Source organism: Lepisma saccharinum, chromosome 17 (genome assembly GCF_977018435.1).
Source record: "Lepisma saccharinum chromosome 17, izLepSacc3.1, whole genome shotgun sequence".
In the NCBI taxonomy this organism is placed as follows: domain Eukaryota; kingdom Metazoa; phylum Arthropoda; class Insecta; order Zygentoma; family Lepismatidae; genus Lepisma; species Lepisma saccharinum.
Window position 1 is genome coordinate 55,693,579 of NC_139245.1, and position 17,976 is coordinate 55,711,554.

At 37.6% G+C, this 17,976-nt stretch overlaps 1 long non-coding RNA gene across 2 annotated transcripts in view; it reads left to right on the forward strand.

The window, feature by feature from the left end:
• The window catches only part of LOC146001312 (uncharacterized), a 35,589-nt gene extending 17,912 nt beyond the window's left edge, over positions 1-17,677 (forward strand). The window contains exons 1-4 of one of the 2 annotated variants that reach the window (XR_014443565.1): positions 10,947-11,086; positions 12,061-12,183; positions 14,050-14,107; positions 17,523-17,677. This is a non-coding gene — a long non-coding RNA (uncharacterized LOC146001312). Of the gene's footprint in view, positions 1-10,946; positions 11,087-12,060; positions 12,184-14,049; positions 14,108-17,522 lie in introns of those variants that run through there. The other variant, XR_014443564.1, reaches the window with a different exon arrangement.
• The last annotated feature ends 299 nt before the right edge of the window (positions 17,678-17,976 follow it).

Sequence of the window (17,976 nt, forward strand, 5' to 3'; positions counted from 1 at the left end):
TGTTTTGTCTTTTTGTGTTTTTTCTTCTTTCTTTTTGTGTTTTTTTTCTCTTTTTGTGTTTTTTATTTTCTTTTGTATTTTTGATCTTTTATATTTCGTAAACTGTTAGATATTTCAACTAAACTTGTAAAATGTGAAGTTGAGATGGTTAAGTGTAAGAAAAGGCTTGTGCCTTAACTTTGCCATCCAAAAGAAGAAGTAAATAAATAAATAAATAAAGTGGGATCCTATTCCGAACAACTATACCATTTGCCTCCACCTGTTATCAAACCCTTCATTATAAGGCAAGGACGTACATCAGAATGAAAACGAAATGAAAATGTAATAGTGTTTACATTATGATTTTGTAGGACACCTGTACTTCAAAGTAAGGAACAAAAATTGAAAGAAAAAAGAAATTAATTATACTTCCCGCAAATATATATATTACGGGGCATAGAATATATTCTATGCCCCGTAATGCAAGATTTTACAGTATTCGTTTGAAGACCTCATGCTAGTGCTGCTATTCCTGTGAAATCAACAGTCCCTGTTGCTTATCAATAGTTACGTGTTTTTGCAGTCTAAATTCACATTCGGTCCAGTTTTTAAGGCATTGAATTTGACTTTCTGATATTTTATGGTTTTGTAGTCGACAGCTTAAATGCCTTCAATCATCGCAGCCTTCATTTGCCAGCATGCCCCACCCTTCTTCCCAAACAGCTTACAACAAAAACAGAAAATCTTATCTTTCCTCTTCGACTACACCAACCACCTTCTGTCGACAGTTTCCCCATTTTGGATAACACGCTTATAATGTCCAGGTGAAAAGCGTCAATTATCGCCATTAATTGGGTAATCATGATTTATGATGCGAATAGGGCCTTTTGAATGCTTGAATCGAATTCGGCCACTCGTCTGGATCTAAAAGCAGAGGAGATCTGTCACCAGACTCAGAAGATGAACATGAAACATACTCCTCCTCGTAATTAGTTCCTACATTTGGCACCTGGTTCACAGACTACCTACATTTAAGGTCACTGGCGCCACTGGTACATACGACTTGGACTATATCGCGAACACGCTCCGTAATATCACCATCATCACCATCAACACTAACACTAAAACACACAAACGTCAAGTGTCATTATTCCCGTCTATCGTGGCGAAATTTGAAATGGAAACTGCATTTTCAGGCAGCAAGATTTTCTCCAAGGCACCCTTCTCACTTTCTATAAACGCCTACTTTTCTTTCCTTTTTTTTAGCCTTTTGGAATCGAGATTCAAATTTACGAAATTTGTCCCATTCCTAGACATTCCTATAATCACGATTCTACACACCCGCACGCAATACTGTGTCAAACAAGAATGACTTGAAGTTTGTTGACAACAAAGGTTGACAACTTGACACTTCGGCAAGGTTGTAATATCTGGCAAAATCTGGAAACGTTCCTTTCCTGGGGGTTTGAGAGGCAATAAAAATAAAGTACTCATATCTCCAAATTTTTACTTCTATTTCATCTGCGGGGGCAATATGCTGACCCAAGGTTCTTTGACTGCACACCGCCTGCCTTGAAAGGCCTGTTTCTGAAGCCCCTTTTTGGAAATGGATGAAGTTGTAAAGTTTGACGTCACAGGGAGGGAAGGCCGCGGAAGAAAACACAGTACACTCCTGATTAAAAAGCGAAATAACCTTGTGTAATTTTTGTTGTATTCGTGTGTTCTTTATGACTTATTTTTGTAGGATTCTCATTTCATATCTAAGTTTGAAACATAAATACTGTCGTCGAGTACAGTAAAACGCAATATTAAAAAACTGATATTGTTTTCCATGTTTCCTTCCGACAAGGAATTTCGAAAACTTATTGATGTAACGCGACGTCTACTTATTTAACGTGCCTGACGTCATTCTGATTCTACGCTACAATGGTAATGTCAAACCCACAAAAACAATTAAACAAATAAACAAAAGGCAATCATTAATAACCTATTTACCTTTCGTCCCAGGGTAAGTGCCATCAGTTGGAGCCCAAGAGATTACATAGGGTAGAACAAATCACACCACAGGGTTAGTTATATATATATACTGTAATTTCTATAAAAGAGCACATGCATAAACATTACATCATTGCCCCTTTCATTCTCTCAGTCACACTCGCATTCATTTCTCGGCAATCCAATAGACATGAGTAATTAATACAATAATAGTTCGGCGGCATGTTTAAAGTTAGCTACATTAATTTAAACTGTTCTTAATTTGACATTTACTTTTGCATTTCCGGGAAAACATGTTCCGGTCGGAGCTTCACCTGCACGACAAAACACTACTCCTTTTATGTTGTTGTAATTGAATGTCAATCTTTATATTGTTACTTTTGCAGTTAACTAGGCTCACTGTTATATGATTATATTGACAATTTATAGCGTCGTACAATCTGAATGTTAAATACTTTGGATGAATGGATAATTGAACGCTGTACGGTTTTACATGTTAAAATGATAGTTGATGCAATTTAATCACCGTAATAAGCAATATCTGTTCGAGATTTTTTATGTAATTAAGCGAGTTCCTTGGATGTCACGACGGGGCTAACGAAGCTTATCCATTTTCACGTCCATTCCGGCTTACCATTGTCGGTTCTGACTGAAGTCCTCGTGGTGAAGTCGTGGATGTTTGCGGCGTGGTCAATAGATGGCTTCCGGGCGAAAAGATTGGATCTCCGCATCTTCAAGGTTTGGCAACTGGGTCGGACGCCCCCCCCCCCCCCCAGCAGGGCCTTTCTCTGTCTCTACTCCATATTGATAGTACACAGACACGTGCGAAATAACACAACACGGAACGGTGCGACACACAAAGCGAATACTTTAAGCGGGTGGTTCGCGAAAGATTGTGTACGATAACACGCCGAAGAAAAATCTGAGTAAAACTGGTGCTTTCGCTTCTCTGCGCGTCTATTTATTTGCTATTCAAAAGGTTCGTTACGGTACCCTCTCTGTCCAAGCGTTGCTAAATTGTCCTCAAGTCGTAGGCTCTTGTCCTGCTATCTTCGCCCGTATATTTGGAGTTCTTTGACCTTTCTCGAGCAGCACCTCGAAGAGAGGTTAGCCTAAGAATGGGCCTATTGTAACCTGCACGTTCGTTCCGAAGACAGTGCCAGGGAGTCTGTAGCTATTGTTATCCAGTCTAGCTGTTTAACCTTTAATATCGGGCTTAATTTATCTCCTATTAAATTCTGCTTTGGGGATTTCGTCGATGATAATCTGCTGCTGGGCTGTCTTTAATTTCAGTTGAATCTGACCATTGGTAATAAAGTTGTATTTTTATATTTCTTTACCCGAGGCTCGGCCTCTTCTCTCGGGAAACAGGCTAGTCCTTCGCTCTCCGCCGTCCAACTCCCGGTGAACAGCCACAATCCAATGCATATTATTGCTTATTACGATGATTAATTGATTTACCTGATAATTAGCAAGATTTTATCGTTATATTGAGAAGACAAATTTGATGTGGCAAATTCTAAATTTGCCGTTCAATTTTTTACAAGCGCTACATACAATCTGAAGTGCTTGGAATATCACCAAATAAGGGACAAAAGATTGACGCCAATCCTGTGTTGCGATTGCTTGACTAAAAAATCGGGAAATACATGCAGAAAAGCTAAAATGAAAACACAATGAAAATTAATTCTTGTAAACTGAGGTTTGCTTAAATACTGCAGTCACATTTCAGTGCATAAAAGTGACAGGCAAATTATTGATTGTGCCAGGAATGGGACTGTTCTCAAACTATATTGTTTTACATCACTTTTCTGCTTCTTTAGTTAAATCGTAACGATGAGCATGAATGACGCTTATATAGAATTGAAAACGGGACACTCACAAAGGAACATCCAAACCCACGTCAGAATTCGACGGAGTGGATTTTTTGAGAATTAGATATTTGAATAGTAGGAATTAAAAAATGGGATGATATGAGTGAAGCAAAAGAACTGAACTTATCTTTAATCTCGAAATTCTTCACAGTAATGCTGCTACAAACAACTTCGTGGCGCAAGAGCCGTCTTAGGGGCACAGCCTGCCAATCAGGTTTTCTTTGGGTGACCCGTAGTGAGCGCATCGAATCCCATCGCCGCTATTTTCTGGCTTTCGAGACTGGAGCTCGCTACTGCTTCAGCTCCTTAATTGTTCTCACGATGCTGAGTTAACCCCAAAATTTGAGAGTTCGTACTGGGAATCGAACCCAGGATCACTCGCACCAAACTGAGCGCTAACCAGTAGACTTCGCGGGAGCCCTCTTCACAGTAATAGGTACGCTTAAATTTATTTCTTTAATATAAAATAACGTTCTCCTAATTTCATCTAATCACCATTCATCATCGTCGGCACGATCAGGCCAGAAAACAGAGAAATGCATTTTTTTATCCTTTGGGTGCCTATTTGCCTATTTGATTACTACAAATCCGCACCACCACCATTATTCTCGAAAACAAGAGCGTTACGTGTTTTGCACGCGTTCCCTAACGGCGGCCCTGCTTATAGTTATATAAAATTAATAATAATAATAAAAAAAACTCAGTCACTGTGTATGATAGATAATTGCATAGCTAAATCGCGTTTTGTGCCATGATACACGCATCGCACTCCTCATAGTAAGCTCTGCATTCCCTAGATTCCACTTCTTGCCATCACTTATGCCTAGGGTTATCAGATCAGTATGAGCCAGAAGTTGAACACAGAGTTCCATAATGTAAGAATCTAAGTAACAACGTGTGAAGTCAATATGCCCTCTTCGTATGATGAGTGGAATAAAATGCAGCTAAAGTTTAAACTTAAAATACTTAATTAATTCTACCTTATAATACAATACCTGTAAGAAATGCTCTTTAACTCACAGTTTCGCATGCTGTGGTCTCATAGCAATTCTCTTCCATTTCAACAATGTCGCAAAATTGTTCAAACAAGGGTGTGGTTAAGCTGATTGTAGTAAACACAAGAAATATTTTATATAATGGAGATAATACCCTTTTGCTTTATCGAATTATTTTAGGGGAGTAAAAGGGACAATTTCGATTGAAGGGTTTAAGGTACTGTGACCCCGTTACTGCTTCACTGGTTGTAAGAGCTTATATACAACTCGTTGCGCAGTGGCACTCGTTCAGGAGTTTGTAGTTTTGCTACTTTTATTGTGATGATATCTGTGATGATTTTATTTATTTATGTGTCATGCCCTGAGATGCCTTGGTGCTCGTTGGGGCGAGGTTCGTGTGGAGGACTATAAGTGGTACCACAAGCAAAGAAACCTGTGCAGACCCGCGACTCCTGTGCACCGTACTCCCGCGTGGAGGGGAGGAGGAGAGTGGACCATGCTTCCTTATGGCCCGGAGGAAGGGAAAGCTGAGCGGGTACTTTTCGTCCATTTTTATTTTCCTTGTGGTGGAATGCACCCTACTGCCCACTCGTTCTATTCATAACTCGTTTCCACCCTGGCACTTGTTGAGGGTCTCTGTGTCTCTGTTTTCTTGTGTGTATTTTTACTTGTCATTATATGCTTATTTCGATTGACGGGGCCTGTTTGAATTGATTTATTGTCTTATATAGTTTTGCTATTGCCCTTGTTGTACACTTATGAGCTATCAATGATTTGGTTACTCCAACTGGCTTAAAATTATTTTTATCTGTAATTTTCACAGAATTCAAGTCCATGGTATTGCATTTGAACGAAATAAATCTAGGTGATTTAGCAGGGTGTCTAACAAAATAACAAATCCAAAATTCTTGACTTTTTCATGATCTTTCTTTGTTTTCCTTAACCTTTATTTATTCGACTCCTACTGTGGTAAAGTTAGAAATTAGCAATTAAGAAAATAAATATTCATTTAATGAAAAACCGGGGCCTCCGAGATGTGTATACTTCGTGTATACGGGCCGCAACCTGATGACGTCAAAAGATTAGTCATATGTTTTGGCGAAATACATGTATTTGAATGAGCGAGTTGTTCTAAAAAGAGTTCCTGTAAATGTATTTATTTCACAGTAAGAATAATAATTATTATCGCAAATTAAACATAGTTATGTCCTGATAAGTTACAAGTAAATGTATGCGTGTATATGTAATATTACATGTTAGTAAAAAAAAGTGTGTTCAACCAGCGCGAAATACATTTAAGAATTTGTGTATGGTAATATTAATTTTACAGATGCCGAACGTGTAACTACTAATTATATTCTATTAATTAACACGAAAAAATGTTGATAGTTATTCATATGTCCGTATTATTGCTCATAAGTTGTCTGAAATTGTGTAGTTCAAAGTTCAAAGCTCACGTCTTAAACATCTAATTTACTATCTAGCCACAGTAGAGGAGTATTCACTTACGTCTTCAAGCTATGTTCCGGTTTACAAAAATTACCATCTTGATGATATACATCACGTGAAAGAAATATAATGTACGTACAACAATGGAATATTACTACTTCGGTCAATTGTAATAACTTTTTTCACAAATACATTGTGAATAATTTTATACCTTTGTACTCAGTAATGGATGTTACAATTTTCTCTTTGTTGGTTATTTCTGTCAAAGACAGGAAGAAATCTTTATGATTATTACGATGTAGTTAATGAACTATTAGAAAATGTGTATACCCTAAGTCTCCCCAGACGGAGCCGACCGGACCCGTATCTGCAGTGCCGGATCTACAAATCTTGCCCCCCCGCAAAATATTACCAAAGGCCCCCCTCTACCTACCTACCTTCAAACTGTATAAATAAATAAATAAATATATATATATATATATATATATATATATATATATATATATATAATGTATGTGTGTGTGCGTGTGAAATTCTTGATCCCATGTTGACGAAGTCACATACAAGGGCCTACAGGGTGATTCAAAAGTTGCTTAACACTCCCTATAAAAAGTAAAAGAGTAAGGCTGGCTGGGTACAATTGGTCACGATAGGAACAGGTTAGTTTAAGAGGAACCACATTGGTGTGTTCCAAGCGGACGTCTGTCATATTGAATTCAACTAAAAAAAATTTAAATGGGAGGGGAATGATGTGCATAGGCGCCGATTTCTTCAGAGATTTGGGGGGGAGGGCAAAGCTAAGTAAAGAATAAATATGATATATTTCTGTTTGGGGGGGGGGAAGTTTTGTTTCTCTTAGTTGGGACCTAATACACTTGAGTTAACCTTTAAAAATTGTAATTACAATAACTAGCTTTGACAACAAAACATATATATCAGTGTCCATCAAACTTTATTAGCTGGACAAAAAATTCACTGTACTACTGATGTGATTATGTAATTATACAACATAATACTTTACATGTAACTTTTGACTGAGAATTTGATTATCATATTCGGTTTATAATACTTATTCCTACAATCATTTATAGGAGTTTAATATCTTCACACAAATTTACATAAAAAAGGAAGGCCCAAGATAAAATTTTCATCCAGGCGGGGTCAATTTTTCGCACCCCAACTGTCCACTCTGTCACCCACCGCCTCAACTTTCTACCCTGATCCCACTACCTTCCACCTTCGGACAATTAAAAAACATGACTCTGCTGTGTATTTACGGTTTTAAGGACGATAAATAAAAGCCTTGTTTTTTCAATGCCTTAATGTCAAAGAACGCATATATTGTAGGTTGGTATCAAAATAACAGTAGCCTCTTAGTTTTAATTTTTCTCTACACAAATCCAACTCTTTATAAAACAAATATCCACATTTATGTAATAAGAAATAAGGATTGGGTTCTACTAAATCGGGACGCCTCGGTCTGGCGCCGTCGAGGGTTGTGCCCCGGGCAATCGCTTGGGTCGCCCGGCCTTTAAGCCCCCCCCCCCCCACACACACACATACACGTATTGTTTTGAACGTTAGTTAAGCATTGGTATAAATATGTAACACTGCAACTTTCAGCCACATCAATGCAATATGAAGTAGCAAACACATGTTCACAGTGTAAAAAAAATACTAATCCTGATTATATAGAACAGTGGCATATTGAAAACAGAATATTTTCAACTTCTGCTTGACTTTTCCGAAGGGAAACAAAGGTGCCAATTTTGAAATGGAGTGGTTCATTCTAGAGCATGAAGACTACAGCATTCCCATGCTTCTTCCTCTATTCTCGTATATATTCATTCATAATATACCATGCGTTTTCCTTAATTCATTGTCGGTTTGAAAAAGGAAATACTGAAATAGTAAATGCACAAGCACAAGAAAGACACTCAAACTGAGTGATTATTGATTCTGCCCATTTCAGAGCAGAATCCTACCTAATTTCCAACCTGTTGTGTGCGAAGTTTCTGTGTGCAAAAGTTATGTACGTGTAATATGTTGAAAGTTATACATTTGTCCCCCTATGGGGGGGAGGGGGGCAAACGAGAACTGGAGGGCCCGGGCCCCCTGGCTTTCCCAGTTTCGGCGGCAGTCATAACTTTTTCCTGAATAAAGATAGGTTAAAGAAACCTTGACCACTGCATTTCTCGCGAAATTCTAGCCTGATTTGACTCTAGTCTGCTACACGGGAGACCCGGGATGGGTGATCTAAGATCAGAATTTTTCCGACTTTGTCCCCGCATAAAGCGGCTCCATGGTCAACCCAGCCTCGAATCAAATGGTATCCTGTGAAGGGTAAATTGCGGCCGGAGCGTGGTGCTTATCACATCACCTCCAAGATGTCCAACATCGAAAATATGTGGGGCCCTACTTCCACATATCCTAAATGTGCCTTCATGGCACGGTGCTATATACATAGGGAACTTTAGATTTACATTTACCTGTTTATATTGTATTCGTTTCTGTACCCCTGAATAACCGTTTATTTTGCATATACGAATCCTCTACTATGTCAACAAAGATAAGAATGACGAAAGATAGGGGTGACGAATGATAAGGGGGCAAGGTAAGACAGGGGGCGAACAAAGATAAGAACGACGAAGGATGGGGCGATGAGAAATAGGGGGCCGGGGCGAACAAAGATATGAATGAACAATGATAGGGGCGACGAGAGACAGGAGGCGAACAAAGATAAGAATTAAGAACGATGAGTGCGATGAAAGATGGCAGCCGACAAAAGATTAGAAGGAGACGACAGATAAGAGGCGAAGAGGGGGGCGAATAAAGGTAAGGATGACGAAAGGGGGACGGTCGACGAAAGATAAGCACGAAATGAACTTAAGATGAAGGTACTAGGATGGATCAAAGGAGTCGTGAGGTGACCACCCCTTCACAGAGGATCCAGAAAATATTCCAGCCACCTCTGCCTTCTCACTCATATTTTTATTCACAGTCACTGTGGAGAGGTCATAGCCAGGGAGAGAGAACAGCTTACATATACCCCAGCGCTGCTAGGGTGACAAGGAAAAAATTTAGGCGAACTACAACTATCAATCTTAGTAGCTTGCTGCAAGGGCGAATTAAAGACTTGAGGGGGCGATCATTCTTCTCCTGCGCCTCTCACAAGTTTATTTTTTAAAAAAAGTTATTGATAAATCCAGAAAGTTAGAACGAAATGTATCAAACATTGTGGCATTTTATGAGATACCCAAGAGCTAAGAATTAGCAACAATGGAAGGTGACACAGCAGTGCTCTTCTTGCCTGTTTGGGGCAAGACATAGGTTAAACTGCTCCACTGTTCCCGAGTCACATCTATTGGAATCAAAAATCAATGAATTTTGATTTTTGAGAAATCTATTACAGTCTTTATTTTATTGAAGTTAAACAACTTAGAATGATTGGTGTGCTACACAGTGGCGTAACCACAGGGGAGGCAGAGGGTGTTGCTCTCCCAACCTTGGACGGAAATCAATTCTAGGAGGCAAACATTGACGGCCAAGGTCCGCCCCTGGTTTCTTATTTTATGCAAATGAAAATACATTTCGTAAAATGTTCTTACTCGCTTCACTCGCAATTCGTACTTTTCTTAGTCTCATCAAGTTCAGAACCGTAGCTAGGGGGCGGAGGGAGTAAGCCCTGGGTGCCGAACAATCAAATGAAAGAAGTTGTAAAAGAGAGAATGCCAGGGCGCCCCGTGGAATTATTTGCGCCCTATTAAATCAATATCGTTTTCAGTTTGCAAGAAAATGGATCTAAAAATTTTCTTCCTCGCTTTGCTCGCAATGTATTTTGTTTTCTATAACGCATTGTAATTTACCAGAGAGAGAAGTAAGACTTCTCTTTATTGATTTTGTCCAAAATGCATGAACAATTGTTTGGAAGAAAGGGAGAGAAGCACTTTTGAGAGAAAATTTATGTAATTTAGGTTGCACATGTTACGTGTATTTTATATTTCACGTCGCTCCATGCTACATCAGTGGCGCAACCGCAGGGAGGCATTGCCTGCCAATCTTGGAAGAAAAAAAATCAATTCGGGGGGAATATTGGCAGACAAGAGCACCTTCAGAGGGAGACAGAGGGACAATTGTTTCTTTCGATGTCAAATTGTATGCAAATAAAAATGCATTTTGTAAAATTTTCTTGCTCGCTTCGCTCGCAATATCTCCGATCCTTAGTCTTGCCAAGTTTCGAGCCGTAGTTAGACAGTTTCTGGTCGAAAATGTCGGCATCTCCGCTAGCGCCGCCCTCAATATCTCTCCCGATCTCTCGGCCTCGCAAGTAATTGGACGCAGGGTATATGTTACATGTAAAAAAATAATTATATTCGAAATACATTTATCATGCATTTTATGTATTTAAAAAAAACACATTACACACGGCTGGGTCTCCAACATTTTAGTTACGATAGTGATTTAATGACATATGGTAGGACTGTAGTTTGTGAGGGAAGTTTGCAGGGTGCCGTAATTGCTGCCCGGCCCCTCCAAGAGAACGTCTTTAATCCGCCACTGGTTACAAGTAAATTGTCCTTGTTATGGGGGAATGAAATACACGGTGATATTCTTAAAACTTACGCCGTATCCTGAAAAACAACTCGTCTCTTGATTTTTACCATATCTAGCTTCTCTACCGAAATGGGATATAATTATAGATTTTAGAATACGAATTTCTTCTAACAATATTCTCATGATAGATCATGAGGTTTATTGTGTTCTCCTGCTTTTTGCTTTGACTTCATAATTAAAGTTAAGTCGCTTGCCATTAATATTCCAATTTTCCGTGTGATCGTAAATCCATTTTCATAGGCTTTAATTATTGTTAGATCACTTAATGTTAGCATCCAGGTATTTCTAATAGATTAGGCTAGTACGTTTGCTGCATTAGTATGTGTATACTTTCTCTCTTTGCTTGATGTAAAATTTTTAATACGAAACATGATTTTAAAAAATTGTAGGCTTAACCTTCAACCAAACCAGTCAAACTTGTGCAGCCAAATATTTACCGGATTTTTAGAAAAATTAAAAATGTTTCGAAGTTACACACGGGAATTCAGTTTCTAAAGTTGGAAAGTTTATTTAATACCAAATTCCAATCTTACAAGTTTTTCCCTCAACCTAACTTTTACAAAATTACCTTCCATGCATGAATCGTATTTATTCCACAGGATTCAATAGCAATTATATATTAACGATGATAATTCTTTACGAATTTAGAGTAAGTATCAATGTAGGATCAAATTTTATCTCTATCGCATTTTTTGCCCTTGGTAATTTCTGTGAAAGTAAGGGTAGTGAGTGAAGATGAGTCAGATTAGAGTATTATTACATACACCGTTTTCCAAGGTACTATACGATATTAAATTAAAATTTAAACAACTTGGCCGTCCCACGCCAAATTTAAACATCAATTCTATTTTTTAAAAAAGTGGTAAAGGTGACAGGCGTAAAATTTTAATAGTCGCACTTATTTCCTAGAAACTGGCCAACCTCCGTGCACAGCATGCTACGACGCCAGGGATCACGGGTTCGAATCCCAGCCTAGGCCAAGTCAGGGGGGTCTGGACCTCCCCTGCTAGTTACACCTATGCAACAATGTGTGGATTACCAATGTTCCTGTCGTGTATGGTTTGTTGTATATTACATTTTCAAATATTCTCAATCTTATGGACTAACCTGGTATAAAATTATAGTTGATTTACTAATCAGTTTCTTTCTTTCAGAATATCTGCCAACACAGCAAAATGAAACAACTGCAGCGAACATTGTCACCTCTAGCAATAATTGTTATGTTGCTCATTTTTACTCGTGTTAACTGCCAAGACTGTCGAGTTACTGGTGAGAATGTAAGTACCTACAGTACTTGTCTATTAATGAGTCACGCAGCATATTTAAAATAGTATTGGTATTCAGACACAATGAGCTATCACTCCTCTATGATCATAAACTGTATTTGTATTTCACAAATGTCTTGTGGGCAGGGGTAGCTCAAGATAAAATTTCCACCCAGGCAAGGTGTATTTCTGGCACCACCTACACTCTCACACCCTACCACCCCTAACTTTCCAATAAAGAAACTTACCATGTTATATATTTTATGGTTTTAATGAGGAAATCTAATACAGTAGCCTTATTTTTTTTTTTAATTTAAGTGTTAATTTGAAGAACACATTTATTGTAGGTATTTAATAGCTTCATAATGGCATCAAAATAACAGTAATCTATTAGCTTAAATTGCTACATGATTTTGCAATATACTTATTATGTTATGCAGCAGTGACTTCAATTAATCCTTGTCTACACAAATCAAGCTCTTTTTTAAACAGACAGCCACCATTATTTAATCAGATATAAGGCTTTGGCACTACTCAAGCGGACTCCCCACTTTGGTGCCTTAAGCGTCCCTGCTTGTGTGTGTTTTATACGTACAAATCAATCACTTTTTTCACACTGGAAGGAAAAATTACTAATTCCTCTTGAATTCCTCTATTATGAAAAAAATAAGGCTACTGTATTAGATTTCCTCATTAAAACCATAAAATATATAACATGGTAAGTTTCTTTATTGGAAAGTTAGGGGTGGTAGGGTGTGAGAGTGTAGGGGGTGCCAGAAATACACCTTGCCTGGGTGGAAATTTTATCTTGAGCTACCCCTGCACACAAGACATTTGTGAAATACAAATACAGTTTATGATCATAGAGGAGTGATAGCTCATTGTGTCTGAATACCAATACTATTTTAAATATGCTGTGTGACTCATTAATAGAGTAGAGTTAATAGAGTTTCCGTTGGCCCGTTACAGCGGGAAGTCCCCCGCTCTATCCAATTCGAGCGCAGTTGCACCACTCACAGAGCGGCCATTTCTCTCATGTTAATTCTGCTGGATTCTAGTAGGTGATCAGCCACATCATTATGATACACAGCACTGACATGTAGAAAGTCCTGAGTTTTTCCAAACTTTTTACTGGATTAGTTTCTTGAAACGTTACAATCTCAGATAGAAGACATGATCACAGTGGATTTCTCCAGTGGGCTCAACACAAAATTATTAAATCTATGGACTAACTACAGGGACTGAAACTAAACTTTAGAAACTATAACGGGACACTTAGCTACAAATTGACATGGGAACGAGACAGATATTTACAACTCGAAACAATAAGAAGACAAACCTTATCATGTACGAGACAAGATGACACAAGTCTTGTCTCCTTATATCGATACCCACTTGAAATAGAGCAGGGATATTTTTTGGACATCAAAATAAGTAGGCCACAAGTGTGCTTGCTCACAACTTCAATGTTTCAAATTTCTGGTTTTCCATTCCATTGAGGGTAGTGGTAGCATCGTCAAGGTCCCGGGTTCAGATCCCACTTTAAACTGTAGGTCCAGTTCCGATTAGGCTTACTGTGCATAAAGTGGACTTAAAACAGCAAATCAATCAATCAATCCATTCCATTAAATTTCAAATTAACTCTGAGCAAGACATAGAGCTTATCTGTATTTAGACCTGTTTTAAAATACCTTGAAATTAACCATAAAACTCATAAAATTATTTATATATACTGTATACATATGTATGTACCCCCAAATAATGAAAAGCTTCTGTGCATCACTGGATACTAAATCAATTTATCTTCAAAGAAATATTGATATTCATTGTATGTCTAACAATTTAAACTATGACTTGCTTTTTCTTCTGGCATTTTAGTGTGGCATTACCAGTGATTGTTGTGGAGGTTGCTGCTGGGGATCCAAATGTATCGACAGTAAGTATTAAAAATTTATTGTGGGCAACTTCTGTTAATTTCACAAAAAATGAAAGAGAATAATGCAAATTTACATGAGGTTATTTCTTTCATACAATTGGTTCTACAGTGTGTCCCAGAAGTCGCTGAACCCAGTGTTTACTAAGGCACTTTGAACGAAACATGAGAAAGTTGATTACCGACATTTCAGAGTTGCAAGGTGTATGAAGGTTATTGAATATTTTCTAAAATAACCAACTTTCTCATTTTTCATTCAAAGTGCCTTATCCTGATAGCCAGAGGTGAAACACATCTGTCAGTGACACTTGCCAGCAACAGTGTTGCCAGCATGGTTCGTAATATTGCAAAAACATGGAATTTGGGAATAGCTCATTCATACCCTTGTGCAATGTTTGTAAGACTTCATCAACGTACCTTTTCTGTCAAATTCAATAGAATTCCATGCAGATTGTTCGGTGATATTGAAAAATGTTGCAATAATTTATCTCTGTCAATATATACGATTTGCAGATATTTTTTTTTTTTTGGGCTCTGGCAACATTTTAATTATTTATTATTAAATCATGCATGATATTCCATATGTTTGTATCACATAATTTTCTCAACATATTTATCATCGAAGAAAGCATTTACTCTCATTCCGTTCAACTTTTCAGTTATACGGTCGTAAACACCGGGTTCGGCAACCTCTGGGACACCCGGTATAAGCAAAGACTAAGTTGAACACCCAGAGATTATGACCACCAGCAATCACTGATATGACAAATCAGCTAAACATTGCAAGTACTATGCATAACTTTTAGCATAAAGAACCTGAAATAAATACTTCGAGAACATGCAAATATTGTTTAATGTAAAATACAACATAAATACATATATACAGAGATTATGAAGTATAATAAAATATACTTAGTTTAGTAATGTGCACTACAGAAGCAGAATTTCATCATGAATAAAATCAATATACTTATATATGACTGAAACCAAATAGTCAAAAACATAAGTAATGGCACATATATGGCAGTCACTAAGTAACTTCGGAAACTTTGAGGTGTAGCCAATGCGCGAAAATTGGGTTGGAACTCATTAGAAGTGAAAGTGGTTAGTGCAGCATATTATACATGTGAACAATAGATACAAGATATGTGAAGCGCAAGGAACTATAATTAATAACAAGGTCTTGTGTATTTGGAAATGAGAGTTTCATAATCATGAAACTGGAACTGAAGCTCCTTTAATAGATTAGTATGTATGGGATTACCCCTTTGCAGCACTTAGTCTTCTGTGGTGTACGAGAGGTATGACACACAATCTTCTGTGGCACATGGGAGGCATGACACAAAAGTGAGAGAAATTGGGAATATAGAACCTGTGAAAGAAAGAAGATTTACTAGGACTGTGTAAGGCACACAGGCAGCAAAGAACCTATAGCAATTAAAGAGTGTTCCAGAGTTCCTGAATTTCGATGTTCCAAAGTTGAAGTGTTCCAGAGTGCTCCATAGTCCCTGCATTCCAGAAACCTCCAACATTCCAGCATCTAGCATGTTCCAGTGTTTCAAATTCCTATGTTAATAGAATGTAAATGGCTCCTGGAACTTATGTAAAAATTAGAATATCTCAAGAACTACATTGCAGAGCATAACATCTTTACAAAACATACATTTCGATTATATGCACTCATGTCAAATCTCTATGTTTCTTCGAGAAGATTAATTGAATAAACATATCACATCTTATCTATTCTTCATCATTGGCTAGCTATAAAATAACTAACAACCCTGAGATTTAGCAAACTTTCTGAGAGCTGATACACATAAGTACTTAAATCTCCGAGGTAGCAATTGATGTATTAGCTAAAGTTATACATAAACTAACATGCAACCATCACACATCACAGTGGAGGCTAGTGACGTTTCAAAGATGCATGCTACAGGTGATGATGTTCTTTCTTGTATTTACAATGACCCACCTCCCTCGCCCCCACACACACACTTGGAACCCCCATCCTACGTAGGTTTCTTTCCTTTTCTTTCTTTTGGAAGGGGCCGGAATTGAAAAAGTGTGTATCTCATAGCTGCTTTTAGGGACAGGAAAAACTATAAAATATTTTGCAATTATCGCTTATTGCTTTTGATTTAAAAGTTGTTCAAAAACAAAATTGAAAACCAGAGGTTATTTTAAGAGAAGTTTGCATTTATCACTTTGGTATCTTCCAAGTTCATTGCTGCTTTCATTTGAAAGCTTTGGAAGGGTATGTAACATCGCCAGCCCCTCCCATATGCCAGTACTTGGAACAATAAAACACAACTGGCCCTTCACAATAACAATGACTGCCTCATTGGAGACCAATGCTTACATTGGGTCTTAGATAAATTTATTGTTGTGATGAACTTTCAGTTTAGGTTGGTTTCATATATAGTGCAAGCTGTGCAGAAATTAAATGTGTTATATCCTTTTTTCATAATATTTTTGTAATATAATTAAGCCTTGTTTCCATATTAAAAAACACTAAGTTTCTGACCAAGGCAGTTTATTTATCTTAGTAAACTGCCTTGGTCAGAAACTTAGTGTTTTATAATATTTTTGCAATGTATTAGATCAGTGGCATATTCTGAAAATGTGACCTGGTTTACCGCAAAAATTCTTATGTATTATATATTAATTACATGTAATAGAAATAAATCACCAAACAGGCATGCAAGTAAAACATAAAAAGCAAGTCTGACAACTTCAAATTTTTTGGCAATTTCTATATTCACAAATATGAAACACTTGCTTTAAACCATTATAATATATGAGAATATGCTACTATATTAGATACATGTTGAAGAAAGACATGTTTGACTTCTTTGAAAGTCATTAATATACAGGGTGTTCCATTCATTTCAATACATCATTGCTAAAAGGTTATGAAATGGGGTACTAGAAGAAACAGAAACTCAAAGAATTTTATTGCACGACCTCAAAGTTCACCGTTCTCTAACTATGCTGGGCCTCAATTGCATAAAGCACAATGGCGACTCCGCAGCAGCGCGCACAATCTGTATTCTGGTACGCAGAGACCAAGTCAATCATTACAGTGCAAAGAAATTACCGGAGAGAGTATGGAGGTGAAGCACCTGATGGGAAAACCATTAAGGCATGGTGTGCGAAGATTTTGGCGACTGGAAGTGTTAATAAACAATCCGGAGGTGCTTCTCTGAAATCTCGCTCGAATTTCCTTCTATCCTCCGAAACACGTCGATGAGAACTTCAAGCTCATGCAATAAAATTCTTTGAGTTTCTGTTTCGTCTAGAACCACTCGCAATTCACTATGTTTCAAACCTTTTAGCAATGATGAATTGAACTAGTTGATAATTCTATAGTGCAGTTTTGTGTACCATATATTTATTGTGAAAACACTTTTCTTTCTAGCCTATGAAATTTGCAACTCACCACCACATGATCCTTGTACAACTCATGAATGTCCACCAGACATGGAATGTCACCTTTACAAGCCACCTTGTAATGGTTGTGAAGCTTCTCCGAACTGTGTGGCAGTGAAGCAATAAATACTTTTCTAAAAGTTAGCAACAGTGGTTCTTCATTAGCATGTAATCCTAATTGGACACTGTCCATTGTCTCTTTTACCCTTGTACTGTAACTTATTCATAGAAAAAACACACATAGGAAAAGCAGGACGATCAAGAATAACAGAATATGCATAGAATGAAATTTTGAAAAACCAAATCAATAAATACACACAACTCAAGTAACCAAAAGTGGTTGGTCAGCATTGAACCAATGCCAACCATATTGAAAATGGTTGGCCAAACATAAGAACGTACCATTGGTTAATGATAATTTTGGTCGTGGTTCCAATGTTGGC